The sequence below is a fragment of the Calliphora vicina genome, chromosome 5 (genome assembly GCF_958450345.1).
Source record: "Calliphora vicina chromosome 5, idCalVici1.1, whole genome shotgun sequence".
Classification (NCBI taxonomy): domain Eukaryota; kingdom Metazoa; phylum Arthropoda; class Insecta; order Diptera; family Calliphoridae; genus Calliphora; species Calliphora vicina.
The window spans coordinates 25907171-25928254 of record NC_088784.1 but is presented as its reverse complement, the minus strand read 5'-3'; the positions used below and the strand labels follow the sequence as shown (position 1 = coordinate 25928254).

At 31.1% G+C, this 21084-nt stretch overlaps 1 pseudogene; it reads left to right on the top strand.

Annotated features, from left to right (window-relative positions):
• Positions 1–10668: 10668 nt before the first annotated feature.
• Positions 10669–20337, top strand: LOC135961156 (probable serine/threonine-protein kinase kinX; annotated as a pseudogene).
• The last annotated feature ends 747 nt before the right edge of the window (positions 20338–21084 follow it).

Below are 21084 nucleotides of genomic sequence, written 5' to 3'. Positions count from 1 at the left end.
CAGAGCTTCTTGGGTAAATTTTGTAACCCTTGTACATATATATATAATGAATCTTGGTAATAGAAAAACCGGTCACCCTAATCTTGATGTTGTTAAAATTTATGCGACTCCAGTAGAGTTTCTTCAAAAATAAAACAACTGAATATCTCTGAGACAATCTATATGAGAATTATTCCAGTAAGAGAATTATCTAAATGAGAATTAAAACCCTCGATTCAAAGCTTCCATGGAATCTGGCTGGTCCATTAAGGGTGCCTCAACACAAAAAATCTACAGGTAAGACTGCTGGTATGACTGCCAGGAACATCAGATGTATCTTCGAAATTGTGGTATTCTGAAAGGCATCCATTGTAAATTTGAGGGAATCCCACCAACTTCGACACATCTACCATAAGATAAATGAGGAAGTTCCTGTACTACTATTAAACTGATTGCAGCTATAATTTGGGAGTTTCTTCAATCGGTAGAATAGAAATTAATTTTGAAGAAAAACTCTTAATTCTAGGAGTTTTTCTGCAAAGATAGAATTTGTGGGTTTGGCAAGAGTTTTAATAGACGTTTTGTATACATACTTGGTCATGGGTTTGTGCCTTCTCTGGGAGATTTACATCTAGCACAGTCAATCCTTTTATACGATTATCATTGGAAAGCTTAAATAACTTTGAAATTGTGTAGCCTCTAAATGAATCCATTGCAGGGGCGCTTTAAAGCCGAATTACTAAACATTAGTATTGAGGTTATCCACTCAAAACTGGAGAGAATAGTTTCTTTTGAAAAATAATCTAAATAACAACACTTGGCTACACAAACGACCATTTGTCTCTTGTGGGAAAGTTTTGCAGTTACTGTAATACTCTAGATAATCTTCTATATAAAAGTTTGTGGTGATGTTAAAGATAAAGCGGTGTTAAAATACCACAAAACACAGAGTTTTTCGGAAGCTCTAAATATTCCACAAATTAGTTAAGTATATAGGTGATTCATTTTAAGCCTAAGGTCATGAGCTATCATGAATATAAAGCTTATTGAACTATTATTTCTAGATTGTTCTTATTAAAAAATCAAAAGCCAGAAATTGTAGAAATTGTTTGTTTTTGAAAATATGAAGATTTTATAAAAAAATCACAAATAAATAACGAATAATCAAGAATAACTGATAAATTCTTCCCGGCCTTAAGACAAAACAATCATTCCAAATTTCCCGAAACATCCTACCGATCTCTTTCATATTAATGGTATAGGACTATTATTGTAATGGTGATTGGTAAGTTCTTTATCCTCTAAATCTGATTATATGCCTTTCTCTGGATGGTATGCATATCATTCAGAGGCTATACAATCATTCAGTCAAAGCGTCTGGCTGCTACGATCACAATTCTTCGATATGTTTTTGAAGCATCGGTTGGTTAATTCTCTAAAACATGTTGGTCTTCATCTGTATTAGCTGCATTGTTAAATCAAGATCATTGGAGCATGAGTCAGAGGCATTGAAATCATTCAGTCTGGATTATTGAGGTTTTATGAAACTTCCTCTGGATCTTGCTTACATTAGATAGATTCAGAAGGCTATTGATCCGGCAGTTGGTAATTTATGAAAATCCATTATTGCTTCCATTTTTTGAATGATGTACATAATCCAGAGATGATTAAAATATTCATTGGATTTTATGAATTAGAAAGATTGTTGAAGAGACGACTAGTCAACTCAAACCATAAACCATTAATGAAACTACTTAGATATCTCCTAATAATATTCAAAATTTTCCAATTGAAAGGGTTTCCAGATAAGTGAGGAACCAATAATCATATTATGGTATCCGTCGTTCGATCTTTAACAGAATTTAAATGAAAATGTCGATCGATATCCTATATTAGAAATGGGCCTGATTTGTCATGTGCTTTGGTTTAAATGTTTCCTGACATCATCTTTCAGATTTCCCTCTACCTAAGTGTTGTAGAAAACACTCGTTTGATGTATTTCATACAACAGTTGAATTGGGGTGGGACTCAATTCATTCTAATGTAGAATTCAATTGTCAGGGAAAAAATTCGTTTAACAATTAATATGAAAAAATTTAAATTTTTTATGACTGAAAAACATCCAAATAATTTATTGCTCTTCAAGTTATGCGCAAAAAATCAGTGAAGATGGGAAAATAAATTTTAAATTATTTCGAATATTAAATGTAAATGAACTACTTTGTAGGAAAATCACCACAAAATTACACACTTATCAAAAGTGAGATAATTATGTTGCATGTAGTTATATTCATATATTGATAAAATAAATATCAACAAAAGTGTTAACCAAATAACAATAACAGAATAATAGTAAAAGTGCTATAATTGGCAGTAGCGAAACATATATACCCTACACCTCAGTAGTCCATTAAAGAAAAAATATTTTTTTTTGCTTTTTTATACATCAAAGTTTAAGATTCTTGTTACAAAAAAACGGTGAAAGTAAATAACTTTTAAAAAAGAGACAAACTTATTGCAATGTCCTTAGAAATACCTTTCTTTTGATATCCATATTGTCTATGTACTGCAGTTAGTATTCCAGATATATCCACAAATATTTATGTATATACAAAAACCGAGGTAGTTGTGGGTTTTTCATTATATATCAGCCATTTATAGGACGATTTTGCTGATTTTTAATAACGACATTTCTAACGTACACCAGAATTACTGATATAAACCTTGAATATGTCAGATGTCTACAATCCTCAGAAATCTGATTTACACTAACATACAACCATAGTTAAATCAAATTTATTTCCTGATTCTAGAAACTTTATAGGCTCGCAAATGAATGGAAGGACAAGCCTTACCACTCATTCTAAAGGATATAATAAATGAAAACAATACAAAAAACATCATGCCATATCAGAAAACATTGTAAGACCAATTTAAAGAACAACATAAAACATTGTTGTTGAAAACCCAAAGGAATAGTGCAGCAATGGCAAGGAAATCATGTGGACAACTACAACAACCAAATACATACAATTCTTACATCAAAAATTACTTTTGTGGCAGTAAAATGGCAACAACAGTAACATGCAGAAGACAATACTTGTACTGGGGCAATTTATCTTTCAACATTTTGTGCTTTTTTGTTTTTTTTGTTTTGAATTTTACTTATTTATTCACAATTTAAGTTTTATTTGCACGCGCATGCGTACGTGTTTTCATGTCTTGACCCATCTTTTGTTCTTGTTGCAACACAAAACCAAAATACAATACAAATCATGCAACCTACGAATAAACAGCAACAAGACGACATCCTGGAGCATTAACACAGCTACACTCACAGAAAATTTTAAGTTTTTAATAAAATGTGGGTGGAATTATTTAACAAATCATTTTTATTCAATTTAATGTATAACTTGATGTCTGAAATTACATGTTGTAGCAAATTTTCTTTAGTGTTTTCAAATTAATGAGTTTTATGGCAAATGTACTCGGTGCTTGGAAAGCTAGAATAGGCTTAGCTCGCCGGATTGGGGAGGGTTCTTGAGCACACCTGACCTTTACACACTACACAAACAAATAAGAAAATAAATCTTTCCAAGACTTGACTTTAAAAGAAATGTAAATTTAACAATAAAACCTGGCTATTGAATGAATACTAAATATGGTATTTTTGTAAAATCTGTATAGAAAAGTGATAGATGTTCTTATCACATTGAACACTATTGAATAATTACCCACCCTCATTCTTCTATGATACCCTAGTGTTCTTTAAATAATGTTCAGTATCTACCCTAAAATAACATCCTACTAAATCATCCGTATTATATAATTAATTCTCAGCATTCCCAATAAAATTATCTTTACTCAGAACTTTCCATATTTGTCAATTCAAAACTGTTTATTAATATAATAATCTCTTTTTATATAAAGCAAGATATTCATATCAGACTTAAAATATATATCTTATTTCAAATAATTATTATGAAATAATATAAAATTTGTTAGTAAAATTATTAAATTTTAAACGATTAAATGTTAAACGAACGCATGTTATTTAGTTTTGTATATTATAACTTACGATTTTTGTGTTTCATTGGTGATGATGATGTAAAATGTTACCCTTTTAAATACCCTTTTTCTGTTACTCGGCTGATAGTTTGAGCTCAAAATATCCAGTATACTGTAACTCAGAGAAATTTGTATTAGCAAAAATATTATTTAAATCTGTAGATATAATATACAAAATATATTTAACATGCCAAAACTTATAAATTAATAATTAAATTAACATTATAGTTATAGGTATGTGCAATATAATTTACATTAACAATATATATATATATATTTATACAAAATACTAATGTTTGATTCATTAACATTAATATATTAAATCTCTTAGTTGTTCGTTTGATAGAAAATAATATTAAATGTTAATGTTAAATGAACATTATTCTTTACAGATGTAAAGTAGAAAAATTATAAAACAAAGTTTAAGAGAAACTCTCTTCAGGTTAATTAAAAAAAATCTTAATGTTAACTTACTTACATATATAATATACATTACAAAGCTTACTGTTAGTGTTTCTTTTATTTTAAATGCTCTTAGCGATTGATTTGCTTTGTAATAAATCGATGACGTCACGCAATAATTTGGGATTTTTGTGTTCTTCTTTTTGGTACGTCTTAAGTCATAAAATAAAATAATACAATTGTGGGCTAAAATTGAGCACATTTAAATCTTCTGAATATCATTCATTTTATAAGTTATACAGATGATGTGATGAATTTTGTTGTTGATTAATATGATTTAACGTCATAATGAAGATTGCATTACAATTATGTAGAATTAATGTTTGTTGAGGTTATGACAAAATTTCATGCTGGCAATCGATAACTTATTTTAATAATTTTACGGCCTTGTATATAAAAGTTTGGAGTTCTGTAATTAATATGGGAGCAATATTTGGACGAATTTTACGATGATGCTGATTTTATTGTAATGATGATGTATATGGTTGAGTATTAGAGGCAAACATTAGGAGAAGATTTATTGTAAATGCAATCAGAAAACGTGCATTTGCATAATGTTGAACTTTGGACGATGCTCAAGTAAAATGATAAATTGATGATTTCATCAAAAATAATTACTCAAATAATTAAGACCACGTTAAAACATCTCCAGTATTAATTATTATAATGTTATAAAAACCCTACAAATAGTTTTATATTATTTAAACATTTTAAATAGTATTTTATTCAAATTCTTACCAAAATTAATTTGGGTTTTACACATTCGATAAAAAAAACACTAGATATATCGGTATTTCTGAATATTTTTATGAAACTATTTGCAAATTATATTATTTTATATACATAAGTATATAAATCTTAATATATATAAAAAATTCTTTTATTAAGTTCTTTATATTCCGTAAATTAACTTAACTCTTAGAAATTCCAATAAAAAAGGCCGAGCGGAAGATTGAATCAAGCTTTACACTTCGTTTATGCTTAGATATCTCATATATGTGATTACTTGATAATTATATTGGTTATCGATATATTATCAATGTTGCTAACTACATTAGTACTCGTAACTATTATATCTGACATAATTGTAAGACATAAATTATGTTATCATATGGCATGAGATATATTGGTTATGTTGTGCTACTGGTGTGAGCATAATTGCATCATGATTTAACATAATTTATGATATACTTACATACTTATATTAACATACGTATTTATAATTATTTGAATAAACATATGAGTGTATATCTACATTTAATATTTTATTTTATAATGTTAACATTTGTAATTAGTTTTGAGTGATTTGTCTGTAATTAGTATTGAGTGATCTGAGAAATGTTCTGAGGTTTTCAGTTTACATAAACTTGGTATATTTTAATTCAAAATAAAAAAAAAACTCATTTGGCTAGAAGTTTATCAACATTCTACTTTTGATTTGTTACCACAATTCAAAATTTGTTACAAAACCTTCTTTGTAGTACTAGTATACATATGACGAAAATAAGGAAAAACTAATTTTGAAAGGTTTTCGTGGGGCACGACCACACCCTGATTATAGTATTAGCCGGGCAATTATTAATCTATATCGTTAAACTAATTTAGAGGCTTAAGATCCTTTGCATGATACATGCCAATATATTTGCCTGTAGTAGTCTCAAGCTCATAATAAGATGTACCGACTTTCTTTCTAACTTTGCATTTAACATAGGGTGGCAATAATTTCGCATTAACGCCCTTTTTCATGTCAGATTGCTGAAAGCTTTTTCGCAAAACTTCCTGACCAGGCTTATAATTAATATCTCTAGATCTTAGGTTGTATCTTTTCGTTGCTTTTTTATGAGCTATGAGTAAATTTTCTTTCACTTTTGCGTGTAAATTGGACATTCTGCAGTCATTTGGTATGAAATTGCATTGTGGCTCATTTAAGCTATTTAATTTTTGAAGAATCTCATAGGCAGATCCGTGAGTTACCATATTATAGCCGAAGACACAAAAATATGGCGAACTCTTGATTGCGCCATGGTAATCGCTTCTTAATATACTAGCTATTTTAGACACATGCATGTCCCATCGATCTTGTTTATCTTTTAATAATACACGAAGTTTTACTAAGAATTCGCGATTTGTTCTTTCGGAAACATTCGCTTGTGGGGAGTAGAAAGCAGTTTTTATATGAGTCACCCCATAAACTTTTAAAAAATCGGACATTTGTGATGATACGAACTGCTTCCCATTGTCCGAGTGGATAAATTGTGGGACACCAAATTGATGGAAAACTGTTTCCTCTAAAAATTTTATTATAGCAGAACTTGTAGCTTTTTTAAGTGGTTTCAAGAAAATATATTTTGAAAAATGGTCAATAGCTACGAAAACTGTTGAGTTACCCATCTTGGTTCTAGGATAAGGTCCTAACAAATCAATATAAATCCTCTGAAATGGACGTTCAGTGACAATTTGTCTACCCATAGGTGGTCTAAGGATTTGGTTTGCAGGTTTTACAAGTTTACAAACTTCGCAATTGGAAATAAATCTTTTTATGTCAAGTGACATTTTTGGCCAGAAGTATTTTTCCCTGACTCTGTTTAGTGTTTTTGCTAAACCACCATGACACGACAATAAAATATGGTTTAATTCAATAACCTGCTCGCAAAGCTCTTTAGGCAACCACAATCTCCACAATGACATTTCTTCGACATATTCACCCTTTCGAAACTTAACCCTTTGGTAAATAAAACCTTCAGATACTACAGTATCGGAAAAACTAGCAGGACTTTCAGAAATTTGCGTAATTAACTTTATATATTCGTCAGATTTAAAAAATGGTGAACTGAGGTCAATTTCAGTTGGAAATGATGGCAAGGAAATTTCATCGACGTCTAATCTAGACAGGGTATCAGGTACCACGTTTGCTGAACCTTTCCTATACTCAACTTCAAAATCGAAGCTTTGGAGCTTTAAACTCCAACGGCCAAGTCGACCGGATAAGTCTTTCTGAGACATCAACCAGCGGAGACTGGAATGATCGGTCACTATTTTGAATGGGAGGCCTTCCACATAGGGACGAAATCTTTTAAGGCACACAATCGCGGCGAGGCACTCCAGTTCCGTAACTGTGTAATTTTTCTGGTTTTTATTCAATTTTTGTGACACATACGCCACTGGGTGTTCTCTGCCTTCCTCATCTGTCTGTGTGAGTACACCACCTACACCTACACGCGACGCGTCGCACTGGATACTAAATGGTCGTCCGAAATCAGGCTGTACGAGCACTGGAGCGGATGTTAAAGCTTCCTTTAACTTGCCAAATGAAATTTCCGCTTCTGGTGTTAGTCGAAATTCTGTTCCTTTTTTTAAACAGTCAGTAAGTGGTGCTGCCAAATCAGCAAAGTTGGGTATAAACTGACGATACCACCCAGTCATCCCAATGTACCTACGTATCTGTCTGGCGCTTTTTGGTAATGGAAAATCCATTATTGCAGCTACCTTTGCCTTGTCTGTCCGTAAGCAACCTTGCCCTACGATATACCCGAGGTATTTTATTTCTTTTTGGCAGAAACGACTTTTCCCGACATTTATTGTCAAATTCGCGCTTTTTAAACATTTTGCCACCTCTCGTAAAATATCAATGTGTGTTTTGAAATCTTTTGTACAAACTAACAAATCATCAAGATAAATGAAGACGTTTTCACGGAGTCGACTGGGAATAGTCTTGTCCATTAAACGACTCATTCTTTGTGCGGCGTTACACAGCCCGAAAGGCATAACTGTAAAGTGATACAGTGGCCGACCAGGTACTGCGAATGCCGTTTTTTCTTTGGAAGACTCATCTAAAGGTATTTGCCAAAAGGCGTCTTTTAGGTCAATACCTGTAATATAGTGAGTATCGTGTAAACGACTCAAAAGACCATTGATATGTGGTAAAGGATACGCGTCTTTTTTTGTTAGAGTATTTAATTTTCGAGAATCGAGACAAAGTCGAATCTTACCCGGTTTTCTAACCAATACAATGGGGCTACAGTATGGACTGTTGCTTTCTTCGATAACTCCCAATTGTAACATACGGTCCAGTTCGGTATAAGCTTCTGCCTGTCGTGGTGGAGATAAGGGATAATGCTTTATCTTGAATGGTAACGAATCGCCAGTATCAATTGAGTGAGTTTCTAATGAAGTGCGGCCTAAGCCAAGCTTACTAAATGATGGAAATTCTTCCACTACACTTTCAAGTTCAAAAAGATCTATGTCTGAAAGATTATGAATATTGGTTTTAATGTCAGAAGAAAATGCTTCACTGTCTAAAGAAATTTCAGAAACAAACAATTGAGGTGCAATATTAAAACTTTTCCAAAAGTTTATCCCTAAGTAGAGAGATTGTTTTAAATTAGGACATAAGTAAAAAAGTATATTTTTTGTAACGTTGTTGTAAGTCGCTGGTATATCTACAAACCCAATAACACTCTGTTTTCCGCCGTCCGCAGTTTTCAGTGAGGTAAAAGTTGGTGTATAATCTAAATGGATCCTGGCTAAAAACTCCAAGCAGCCTTTTCCCAGAACACTGATCGAGGCCCCGGAATCAAGTAACCCGAAAAGTTCTAGAGAAGCCAAACTAACTTTTGCGTATGGCCTCGTATCTTTCAATTCATCTATAACTGTAGATTCGACTATTCTTGCAAACTTTTTCCTTTTCCTATATCTTTCTCTACATTTCATCAACCTTTTTGGAATTAAATTTTCATTAAAAATGCGTTCTCTTGCCTGCTCATATTTTAATTTTCTCTGATGAAAAGTTTCATTTGGTTCAAAAATGCTCGGAATTTTGTTATTGTGGTCATTATTGTCACTATGCCTAGTCAAAATTTTAATTTTTTCATTATCTTTAGCCTTTTCATTTCCTATGTCATCAACTGGTTTTTCATTATCTTTAGCCTTTTCATTTCCTATGTCATCAACTGGTTTTTCATTATCTTTAAACTTTTCATTTCCGGTGTCTTCAACTGGTGTATAAGAATTTAGATCTGAGGGATTTTTGTGAGAGAACGAGGAACCCTCTTCTACTCGTTCGAGTTTCTGTTTTTCGAGTGCTTTTTGCACTGTGGAGTAGTAATATTTTTCTCGCCACATCTGAAGCAGAATAGAGTACGTGTTTCGGACGGACAATCGTAGAAAGAGTGGCCAATTTGGTCACAATTCCAACATTTATAATGGCGTGTGTCCAATTCCTTTCGCTCCCTATTTTGGTTGCCCTGGTACCTAAATGCAGCTATTTCCTCTTCCTCGTCATCTAATTCCCTTACGTTTTCATTGGCTTCTAATTCTGCAACATGTTTCTTCTGAAATCGAATATACTGTTGTCTTATAACATACGTTTCGGCTTTTCTAGCAGAATCTCTCAAATGATCTAAGCTGAATAATTCCGTGGCAAACAAAAGTGAACCTAAAGATTCCTTAAGATTATTTTTGATCAACTCTATCATTTTACTCTCATTCATCGGCTGGGAGAGACGATTGTTCATTGCGATCATTTCGGAAAAGTAGTCGTCAAAAGATTCCTTTGGCGTTTGTCGACGTTCAATCATTCTGACGATTTTGTCACAGTCATTTTCTATCTTTCCAAACTGTTTTGTTAATGCAAATTTGATTTCGTCGTACTTTGAGTTAGGGTGCTGTTTCAAAAATGACCAAAACCAAGTGTCGGCTTTGCCTTTTAAAATAGTATGAAAATTGGAACTTATATATTTGTCTGAGCAATTATATCTATTTTTGAGCGTGTCAACTTTAAAGAGAAAATCGTTGACATCATCTGTACCATCGTAAATGATGTTCCATTTATCTAATCGAACATAATCATTAGAAGATGTACTTCTACCCGCATCTGAATTCATACTTTGATTATGGAAAGAGTTATTATGGCCGTTGTTAGTATTGATGCCTGAATTGTTTTGATTTACCTGTGGTTGGTTATGAGTATTTGAATTTCGGTTAAAACCTTCTACTAGAGACTGTCTTAAATTGGATATCTCACCCATAAACGCATTATGATTTAACGTGAGGACACGTTCTAACCTTGAAGTTAAAATACTTAAATCGTTTACGTTAACGCCGCCAGTAGGGACTTGTTGTGAACCACTTGGCAAACTACTACTTTCGTTTTCATTACCCATGTCAACAGCTGATTCTGCCGGTTGCAAAGAAGACGGTAAATTATTTCTAGCCTGTGAAGCTATTGGACTTTTTACAATTTTAGGCCTTGACACAAATGGGCTGTCTGAGTTTTCAACAGATAAATTAAGAATTCGAGCTTTAGATCTTGTTAAAATTGGGCTTTCGCTTATCCTCGGTCGAGGAATAAATGGATTTTCGGAATTTTCGTCAAACGCGTAATCAATTTGGCTATCACTAGTTGGTTCTTCTCTATCTTTCGACTTCCCTTTTCTCTTTGACATTACTCAAAAAAAAACTTTATAGAAAATTTAAAAAAAAACTATTGTTTCAAAAACGTATCTCAAAATCTATGGGAATGCTGAATTGAAATTTTAAATACGGATAAAAATTTATACAAATATTTTACAAAATACCCCCTCCAATTATCTGGTAAACTAATTGATTATATTATTGTGTCGCAAATGAGATTATCTATTTGAATAGAATAATCCATGACTTACACAACAATATAAAACAAACTATTGAAACTAAGTGGAATCATAAAAAATCATATCAGTTAAAAAAAATAGCAAAAACAATATTCGATTTCAACCAAATATTGAAAGACTTACTTTAAAAAAAACTGACAAATAATGGTGAAATGACTTATCACAGCAATATAGGTAATGTTACCACATATGTCTTGTGCATAAGTAAAAAAAATGAAAAATGGAATAGTAAATTGCAAATCGAAGCTGACAAGAAAATAATCAGTTCGAGACAAATTTACGTAGAAATTAAAAATAAAATCGAAAACGACATTTAAGCCGAACTCGTTGGGCGCCATTCTATTTATGTAGCAAATTTTCTTTAGTGTTTTCAAATTAATGAGTTTTATGGCAAATGTACTCGGTGCTTGGAAAGCTAGAATAGGCTTAGCTCGCCGGATTGGGGAGGGTTCTTGAGCACACCTGACCTTTACACACTACACAAACAAATAAGAAAATAAATCTTTCCAAGACTTGACTTTAAAAGAAATGTAAATTTAACAATAAAACCTGGCTATTGAATGAATACTAAATATGGTATTTTTGTAAAATCTGTATAGAAAAGTGATAGATGTTCTTATCACATTGAACACTATTGAATAATTACCCACCCTCATTCTTCTATGATACCCTAGTGTTCTTTAAATAATGTTCAGTATCTACCCTAAAATAACATCCTACTAAATCATCCGTATTATATAATTAATTCTCAGCATTCCCAATAAAATTATCTTTACTCAGAACTTTCCATATTTGTCAATTCAAAACTGTTTATTAATATAATAATCTCTTTTTATATAAAGCAAGATATTCATATCAGACTTAAAATATATATCTTATTTCAAATAATTATTATGAAATAATATAAAATTTGTTAGTAAAATTATTAAATTTTAAACGATTAAATGTTAAACGAACGCATGTTATTTAGTTTTGTATATTATAACTTACGATTTTTGTGTTTCATTGGTGATGATGATGTAAAATGTTACCCTTTTAAATACCCTTTTTCTGTTACTCGGCTGATAGTTTGAGCTCAAAATATCCAGTATACTGTAACTCAGAGAAATTTGTATTAGCAAAAATATTATTTAAATCTGTAGATATAATATACAAAATATATTTAACATGCCAAAACTTATAAATTAATAATTAAATTAACATTATAGTTATAGGTATGTGCAATATAATTTACATTAACAATATATATATATATATTTATACAAAATACTAATGTTTGATTCATTAACATTAATATATTAAATCTCTTAGTTGTTCGTTTGATAGAAAATAATATTAAATGTTAATGTTAAATGAACATTATTCTTTACAGATGTAAAGTAGAAAAATTATAAAACAAAGTTTAAGAGAAACTCTCTTCAGGTTAATTAAAAAAAATCTTAATGTTAACTTACTTACATATATAATATACATTACAAAGCTTACTGTTAGTGTTTCTTTTATTTTAAATGCTCTTAGCGATTGATTTGCTTTGTAATAAATCGATGACGTCACGCAATAATTTGGGATTTTTGTGTTCTTCTTTTTGGTACGTCTTAAGTCATAAAATAAAATAATACAATTGTGGGCTAAAATTGAGCACATTTAAATCTTCTGAATATCATTCATTTTATAAGTTATACAGATGATGTGATGAATTTTGTTGTTGATTAATATGATTTAACGTCATAATGAAGATTGCATTACAATTATGTAGAATTAATGTTTGTTGAGGTTATGACAAAATTTCATGCTGGCAATCGATAACTTATTTTAATAATTTTACGGCCTTGTATATAAAAGTTTGGAGTTCTGTAATTAATATGGGAGCAATATTTGGACGAATTTTACGATGATGCTGATTTTATTGTAATGATGATGTATATGGTTGAGTATTAGAGGCAAACATTAGGAGAAGATTTATTGTAAATGCAATCAGAAAACGTGCATTTGCATAATGTTGAACTTTGGACGATGCTCAAGTAAAATGATAAATTGATGATTTCATCAAAAATAATTACTCAAATAATTAAGACCACGTTAAAACATCTCCAGTATTAATTATTATAATGTTATAAAAACCCTACAAATAGTTTTATATTATTTAAACATTTTAAATAGTATTTTATTCAAATTCTTACCAAAATTAATTTGGGTTTTACACATTCGATAAAAAAAACACTAGATATATCGGTATTTCTGAATATTTTTATGAAACTATTTGCAAATTATATTATTTTATATACATAAGTATATAAATCTTAATATATATAAAAAATTCTTTTATTAAGTTCTTTATATTCCGTAAATTAACTTAACTCTTAGAAATTCCAATAAAAAAGGCCGAGCGGAAGATTGAATCAAGCTTTACACTTCGTTTATGCTTAGATATCTCATATATGTGATTACTTGATAATTATATTGGTTATCGATATATTATCAATGTTGCTAACTACATTAGTACTCGTAACTATTATATCTGACATAATTGTAAGACATAAATTATGTTATCATATGGCATGAGATATATTGGTTATGTTGTGCTACTGGTGTGAGCATAATTGCATCATGATTTAACATAATTTATGATATACTTACATACTTATATTAACATACGTATTTATAATTATTTGAATAAACATATGAGTGTATATCTACATTTAATATTTTATTTTATAATGTTAACATTTGTAATTAGTTTTGAGTGATTTGTCTGTAATTAGTATTGAGTGATCTGAGAAATGTTCTGAGGTTTTCAGTTTACATAAACTTGGTATATTTTAATTCAAAATAAAAAAAAAACTCATTTGGCTAGAAGTTTATCAACATTCTACTTTTGATTTGTTACCACAATTCAAAATTTGTTACAATGTTTTAACTAATTATTTATCCAATTTTTAAAACAAATATTTTCCTGTTTTTTACCAACATTTCCTTCTCTAGTGTATTGAACTAAATGAGCATCGAAAGTACTTGGATAAAACCCTGTTGGCAATTGTTTATTGTGTTTAAATATTGTTTAAATATGTATGTAGGAATGAATAAATGCCATGAAATACAACTGGCAAATATTGATACAGGTACTCTGAGGTTGTTGCAGTGTTTGTATTGCCGCTGTTGCTGGTGGCATCTTCTTTTTTCTGATGCAGTTTTTGTGTACTTTTTCACAGTCCGTTTAAATCATGTTGCATAAAATGAAATAATGTACTACAAATGCGTATGATTTTCTTACCAATTACCGTAAAATTATTATTTTTTTCTTTTTTGCTGAGATTTCCTGCATTAATACTTGCATTAAATTTGTTATCCTTCAATTTATATATTAAGTTTGTCATGACGTTGGTGATATTTTCAAAAGCTCATGGGCTATATAAAGAAATTTCATAGTATTATAGGAAATCAGCCCAATTATGAATAAAAATTCCTCGGAAAGTTTTTCCCTTTTCCCATTTTTCCTATTCAAATTCAATAGGAAAAAAACTAACGGGGAATTTTTTATTCATAATTAGGCTGAATAAGTTTTGTTAATCTATATATATAAAAGAGTAACGTTACTGACTGACTGACTGACTGACTGACTGACTGAATGACTGACTGATTCATCATCGCACAGCCCAAACGGCTGAAGCTAGAATCACGAAATTTTATCTGTGGGTTCCTCCCTCCCCAAAACGATCCGATAAGAAGGGATTTTTGGAAATTCGAACGTTTAGGGGGTAAAAAAGGGTAAAAACGGGTAAATTCGGTAACCTTATATCTTCAAAACTAATAAAGATACAAAAAAACTTAAAATAGCATGTTACTCCATTTAAAAAATAAGCTGACAGGTGTTTCGTACTTTTTGGATATTCGAAACTTTTAGGGGAGAAAACGGGTAAAAACTGTATTTTGGTACTTTTTTTACACCCTATGTATCTTTTAAACCAATAAACATAGAAACAAATTTTAAATCGTATTCTTTAATTAACAAAAAATAAAAAATATAAGTTTGGTACTTTTTGGAAATTCGAACCCTTAAGGGATAAAAATTGTGTTTATTTTTGGTACTTTTTCATAAAATATGTTTTTCTATAATTTGACATAGACATACGAATATTTTATTATGAGCTCCCACCACGATACAGAAATTTATTTGAATTAAATTTTACCAAAGCAATGGGGATAAAAAAGGTACCAAAAAGGGGATAAAATCGGAAAAATACATTTTATTGAAATTATTAAGCCAATTTTGATAATTTTTTTAACACTGGTTCCTGGATTCATACAAAAATTAACTAACAGGGTGTTATTTGGAACTCGAATGCCAAGGTGTATATTGTGCCAAATCCGGGTAAACAGTTTGGTACTTTTTTAAAACATATTTTTTCTTGGGCACATTAACACAGATTTTAATATTTTGAGACATGTCTGTAGCATAAACAATTTTGGCAAAATGGAATATTTTTAAAGTTTGAGGGGTGTTCGAGGAAGAAAAGGGAAATTGGTACTTTTCTCCTAATGGTACTTTTTTAATATTTTAAATTATTGCACTTATCGACATTAAAGTTAGCTGATTTGTATCTGAGTGAAGTTTGTGTTAGGCATAGGGTATAATATTTAGGTACCAAAATGTGTGAACAGAACTATAGGTACTTTTTTGTTCTTCTAATGGTACTTTTTTGAAATTTCTATAACAATGGACTTAGAAACATGAAATTAAACATATATGGTCCTAAGTGAGTGAGAATTCTAGGGGGAGACTTTTTGGTACTTTTTCATTATTCGAATGGTGCTTTTTGTAATTTCTTCACCAATGAACCTAGAAACATAAAATAGAACTTATATATAAACCGAGTGAGTAGGAAACCACAAGTGTGGGTTTTTTGGTACTTTTTCTATATTCAAATGGTACTTTTTTGAATTTTCTATAACTATGGACTTAGAAACATGAAATTAAGCATATATGGTCCTAAGTAAGTGAGAATTCTAGGGGGAGACTTTTTGGTACTTTTTCTTTATTCGATTGGTACTTTTTGTAATTTTTTCACCAATGAACCTAGAAACATGAAATAAAGCTTATATGGAACCGAGTGAGTGGGAAACCACAATTGTGGGGTTTTTGGTACTTTTTGTTTATTCTAATGGTACTTTTTTGAATTTTCTATAACAATGAACTTAGAAACATGAAACTAAGCATATATGGTCCTAAGTAAGTGGGAATTCTAGGGGGAGACTTTTTGGTACTTTTTCTTTAATCGAATGGTACTTTTTGTAATTTCTTCACCAATGAACCTAGAAACATGAAATAAAGCTTACATGGGCCCGAGTGGGTGGGAATCCACACGTGGTTGCTTTTTGGTACTTTTTCTATATTATAATGGTACTTTTTGAATTTTCTACAATAAAGGACCTAGAAACATGAAATTAAGCGTATATGGTCCTATGTGAGTGAAAATTCAAGCGGATACTTCATGGTACTTTTTTTTATTATAATGGTACTTTTTTTTAATTTTCTATAACAATGGACTTAGAAACATGAAATTAAGCATACACGGTCCTAAGTCAGTGAGAATTCTAGGGAGAGATTATTGGTACTTTTTTTTAATCGAATGGTACTTTTTGTAATTTCTTCACCAATGAACCTAGAAACATGAAATAAATCTTACATGGGCCAGAGTGGGTGGGCATCTACAAGTGACTGCTTTTTGGTACTTTTTCTATATTATAATGGTACTTGGACCTAGAAATATGTAATTAAGCGTATATGGTCCTATGTGATTGAAAATTTAGCGGATACTTCATGGTACTTTTTCTTTATTATAATGGTACTTTTTTTAATTTTGTATAACAATGGACTTAGAAACATGAAATTAAGCATACACGGTCCTAAGTCAATGAGAATTCTAGGGGGAGACTTTTTGGTACTTTTTCTCTATTCGAATGGTACTTTTTGTAATTTCTTCACCAATGAACCTTATATGGACCGGAGTGAGTGGGAATCCACAAGTGCCTGATTTTTGGTACTTTTTGTATATTGTAGCGGTACTTTTTGGATTTTCTGTAATAATGGCCATAAAAATATGATATTAATCGTATATGTTCTAAAGTGAGTGAGAATTCCAGGGGGAGACTTTTTGGTACTTTTTCTTTATTCTAATGGTACTTTTTTGAATTTTTTATAACAATGAACTTAGAAACATGATATTAATCGTATATGTTCTAAAGTGAGTGAGAATTCTAGGGATAGACTTTTTGGTACTTTTTCTTTATTCGAATGGTACTTTTTGTAATTTCTTCACCAATTAACCTAAAACCATGAAATTAAGCTTATATGGGAGTGAGTGGGAAACCACAAGTGGGGGCTTTTTGGTACTTTTTACATATTCTAATGGTACTTTACCGCGGTTTCGTGATAATTTTTAAATATTAATTGTTATAGAAACAAAATTAGTTGATAATATAGGAAAGGCTATACAAATTTAAAATTCAAAATTGACGGGTTATGGTTTAGTGAATGCGAATTCAGAAGTGATATTCAATGGTACTATTTGTTTATTGCAATGGTACTTTTTGAATATTTTATAATAATTTTAGGCACACATGATTTTAAATGAATTTGAATTCACAAAAGGTGACTTTAGTGGTAACTTTCTTTTGCATTTTCTATAATAATGGACCCAGAAATATGAAATTAGACATTTACAATTAGATTCACAAAGGGAGACTTAATAGTACTATTTCATTCTTCTAATTGGGGTGGCGAAGCGCACCGGGTCTGCTAGTCTTTTTATAATTTTATACTAGAATTTAGTTAGGAGTCTGCTACTTATTAATAATCACTAAAATCTCTCCTTAGTTAACAATTTTAAACAAATTTAAATAAAGCAATCACTGTAAATATCTGTACACAAACTTAAGTTGACAACTATTTTACTAGTGTAAAAGGTTGTTGTAAATGCAGGGTATAAAAATGTCGACTAATCTTCCACAACATAATTTACGTTGCATTTAGCGGAGGCGTTTTACAATCTTGCTATAAGTGGTTGCATGGAAAAATGCTACATAATATTGAAAATTGTATAAAATTAAGAAATAATTGCTGTCTTTAGCTACAACAATTGGTGTTTGTAGTTGAAGCTTCTGTTAAAAATAGTTTTATAGGAAGAATATATGTTATAAAGTTGCGAAATTTGAAAGTTATAAAGTTATAAAGTTATAAAGTTATAAAGTTATAAAGTTATAAAGTTATAAAGTTATAAAGTTATAAAGTTATAAAGTTATAAAGTTATAAAGTTATAAAGTTATAAAGTTATAAAGTTATAAAGTTATAAAGTTATAAAGTTATAAAGTTATAAAGTTATAAAGTTATAAAGTTATAAAGTTATAAAGTTATAAAGTTATAAAGTTATAAAGTTATAAAGTTATAAAGTTATAAAGTTATAAAGTTATAAAGTTATAAAGTTATAAAGTTATAAAGTTATAAAGTTATAAAGTTATAAAGTTATAAAGTTATAAAGTTACAAAGTTATAAAGTTATAAAGTTATAAAGTTATAAAGTTATAAAGTTATAAAGTTATAAAGTTATAAAGTTATAAAGTTATAAAGTTATAAAGTTATAAAGTTATAAAGTTATAAAGTTATAAAGTTATAAAGATGAAGACGAGACTATTGAAGAGGAGACAGTTGAAGACGAGATAATTGAAGGCGAGACGATTGAAGACCATAATATAGAAGAGGAGACAGTTGAAGACGAAATCATTGAAGAGGAAACAATTGAAGACGAGATCATTAAAAACGAGGCGATTGAAGACGAGATTATTGAAGTCGAGACTATTAATGAGGAGACAGTTGAAGACGAGACGATTGATGACCAGACCATTGAAAAGGAGACTAACATGGCGAAACTATGGACGATACTATAGACGAGACTGTAGACGACACTGTAGACGAGACTATAGAGGACACTATAAATGTGACTATAGATGAGACTATAGACAAGAATGCAGACGAGATTATTGAAGAGGAGACTATTGAAGACGAGGCTATTAAAGGCGAGACTATTAAAGACGAGATTATTGAAGAGGAGACAGTTGAAGTCGTGACTCTTAAAGACGAGACTATTGAACACGAGACTATTGAAAACGAGACTAGGGAAGACGCGAATATTGAAGACGAGGATATTAAAGGCGAGACTATTGAAATGGTTACTATTAAGGACGAGACTATTGAAGAGGAGACTATTGAAGACGAGACAGTTGAAGTCGTGAGTATTAAAGACGAGAATATAGAATACGAGACTATTGAAGACGAGACTATTGAAGACGAGACAATTGAAGACGAGACTATTGAAGACGAGACTATTGAAGATCAGAATATTGAAGACGAGACTATTGAAGAGGAGACAATTGAAGATGAGATCAATAAAAACGAGACTATTGAAGACGAGACTATAGAAGACGAGACTATTGAAGACGAGATTATTGAAGAGGAGACTATTGAAGACGAGGCTATAGAAGATGAGACGATTGAAGACCAGAATGTTGAAGAAGAGACTATTGAAGGTGAGACTATTGAAGAGGAGACAGTTCAAGTCTAGATCATTGAAGACGAGACTATTGAAGACGAGACTTTTGAAAACGAGACTGTTGAAGACGAGACTATTGAAGAGGAGACTATTGAAGAGAAGACAGTTGATGACGTGATCATTGAAGATGACACTTTTGAAGACGAGACAATTGAAGAGGAGACAGTTGAAGACGAAATCATTGAAGACGAGACGATTGAAGGCGAGACTATTGAAGACGAGACTTTTGAAAACGAGACTATTGAAGAGGAGACTATTGAAGAGAAGACAGTTGATGACGTGATCATTGAAGACGAGACTATTGAAGACGAGGCTTTTGAAAACGAGACTGTTGAAGACGAGACTATTGAAGAGGAGACTATTGAAGAGAAGACAGTTGATGACGTGATCATTGAAGATGACACTTTTGAAGACGAGACAATTGAAGAGGAGACAGTTGAAGACGAAATCATTGAAGACGAGACGATTGAAGGCGAGACGATTGAAGACCAGACTATTCAAGACGAGACTATTGAAGATGAGATCATTAAAAACGAGACTATTGAAGAGGACACAGTAGATGACGAGATCATTTAAGACGAGACTTTTGAAGACGAGACTATTGGAGGGGAGACTATTGAAGAAGAGACTATTGAAGAGTTGACAGTTGATTACGAGATCATTGAAGACGAGACTATTGAAGAGGAGACAGTTGAAGACGAGACGATTGAAGACGACACCATTGAAGACCAGACTACCAAAGAGGAGATAATTGAAGACGCGACCATTGAAGACGAGAATTTTGAAGACAAGACCATTGAAGACGATACTATTGAAGAGGAGGCAATTGACGTCTAGATCATTGAAGACGAGACGATTGAAGACAAGACTATTGAAGACCAGACTATTGAAGACCAGACTATTGAAGACCAGACTATTGAAGACGATACTATTGAAGAGGAGGCAGTTGAAGTCTAGATCATTGAAGATGAGACTATTGAAAACGAGACTATTGAAGACGAGAATATTGCAGACGAGACTATTGAAGAGGAGACAGTTGAAAATGTTACTATTGAAGACGAGACGATTGAAGAATATACATAGACGAGTATATACATTGATGTGAATATTGAAGACGAGAGTATGAATACTGAAGATACTTTTGAAAGCCATACTAGACACGAGGTTTTTGAAGACGAGACTATAGAAGAGGTTATGAACGTGACTTTAAACGATCCTATAGTGAGAATATTGAATATACTAGTGAAGACTATACTATTGACGAGATTATTGAAGACAAGACTTTTGAAGAGAGCATGGATGTGATTATTTAAGACGAGATTA